The following is a 2,258-nucleotide window of genomic DNA, read 5'->3' as shown; positions in this document are numbered from 1 at the left end:
GATGACTGAAATTTCTTAAATTTTTTTAAAGGGACACAATGGTTTTATCAAGGAGGCGTTCTTATTAATAGAGGGAGGTGATTTTGTGGTTTCAGAGGAGGTCTGTTCCATGAAATGTGTGGAAACGTACGTGAAAGACTCGTGTTGGGAGGCTGTGCTAACATTATTAGGAAGTGAGGTTAAATTATGCTCACACTGAGAGAATCTGAAAGGAGACATCCCTTCCAGTTTCACACAAAACACACATTTCATGTCAGAAAATCACTCTGGTTGTTTGTAACTTGCTAACTACTAGCTCTAAGTTTTTCTGCTTAGCTTTTTAGCTACTTTTAAACAGACAAATTATTTTTGAGTGCTGTATCACACCACAGAGTTACTTTTTCCAATTAAAATATATATGTATATATATTTTAACAAACTTAGAAAGCACTAACAGCCATCTGTTTATGAATTGTTTATTATTCCATTGCCTCGACACAGATACTCACCTAATTTTCGGATACAAATCTGGTTTGTTTTATTGATTTACTTTGTGTAACAGATCATAACCACGGAGACATTTGTTTTTTTCCTAATTGAATAATTTCCTCCCGTCTTTTTCACTGAGCATGACTTCTTACACGTTTACCTGCAATCACTAACAAAAGATCATTATTCACAACACAAATGCAGGTGCGCAAATACGTCAAAGGAAGGCAAAAAGGAGCCTGTTGTGTTGTTTGCTTTCAGGATTGGAACTGGTTTGACAAAATGCATTCCTCAGTACCAAACCCATTAATCATCACCCTCCATTTGTTTCATAACCAATCAACTGAACCTCTCTCACCACAGTCCTGTTTAGCTGCAAAGTTAACCAGAGAAGTGCAACTTACCTGCAATCACTAACAAAAGATCAGTATTCACAACACAAATGCAGGTGCGCAAATATGTCAAATGAAGGAAAAAAACATGCCTGTTGTGTTGTTTGCTTTCGGGATTGGAACTGGTTTGACAAAACAATACATTCCTCAGTACCAAACCCATTAATCATCACCCTCCATTTGTTTCATAACCGATCAACTCAACCTCTCTCACCACAGTCCTGTTTAGCTGCAAAGTTAACCAGAGAAGTGCAACTTATCAAAGCCTTAAAAGGTCCAGATTTTCTAACTTTCTCATTGTTTACTGCTGGATATAATGGCTAATTTTGGAATAAAGGAAGACACTAAGACCCTCAGGACTGCTTCAATATTTTTTATGTAATATCCCTCATTGAAAACTGCCCACTGTAGTATTTTATTTAGAGAGAATCCAGTTTTTCATCTCCTCTATGAGGCTTCCAGTATCCGGCTGACATCCTTTAGGCGTTGTGAATGTATTGTGACCGACGGTGCCGAATTAAAACACGACAAAAACAACAGCCTCTGAAAGCACAATCCACTGTCAAAAACAAACTTGTGCTTGTGGTTCAAATGTGTAAAACATCTCCTGGACAATTTGACTAATGTTACTGTCCTTTTATTGTTTTCCAACCTTCATTTAGGAAAGAACTGAATTCAGTGTTTTTTAAGACTTTTTAAGTGGAGGGGAATCTTTTAGTGTTTGGAGTTACACTCTTAAAGCTCAATTAACTGCATTAAAGTATTAAAATGATAAGAAAAAGTAGAGCTCACTGTATAAAATACGTATTGCACCGGATGCGCCATAAGTGTGTGAAATACTCTAGATGTGGCTGTGATTGTTTGCCGGCAGGATGCAGATACAGTTTCACATGTGTTTTCTAGTGAACCCCGGAGGAACTATGACTATGTTTACATAAGTACAAACAAGGACACACGCACACTAAATTCTAGCAAAACGTAGCAGACATGGTGGATGTGTGCCCACAGCACTTACCCAAAAAACTGCCTAAATAGTGACTGTCAGTGAAATATGTTGAACTAGTAGGACACTTGGAGAGCACAGTCAGCCACCAAGGAAGATTTAAAGAAAGCGATCTGGATCTGCACCAAATTTAACCGATTTTACTTTTGGACATCCTCCATCTTTAAATCAAGTTTGATAAAATTCAGCTAGGTAGTTTTGGCAGAATTTTTCTGACTACACAAATACACAGGTAAACAAAGGCAAAACAGAGTCCCTCTGCCTTGGCTCTCGCCCTGGCAAAGGAACAAATACTTGATGCAACACTAAAGACAAGCTTATTCGAAGGAACCCTGGCTTGTTAAACAGAGAAAAGATTTCAGGAATGGTAAGTAAAACAAGAAAAGCACTCAGAG

This window comes from Acanthochromis polyacanthus, chromosome 21, assembly GCF_021347895.1.
Source record: "Acanthochromis polyacanthus isolate Apoly-LR-REF ecotype Palm Island chromosome 21, KAUST_Apoly_ChrSc, whole genome shotgun sequence".
Taxonomy (NCBI): Eukaryota; Metazoa; Chordata; class Actinopteri; family Pomacentridae; genus Acanthochromis; species Acanthochromis polyacanthus.
This window is presented reverse-complemented; position numbering follows the sequence as displayed.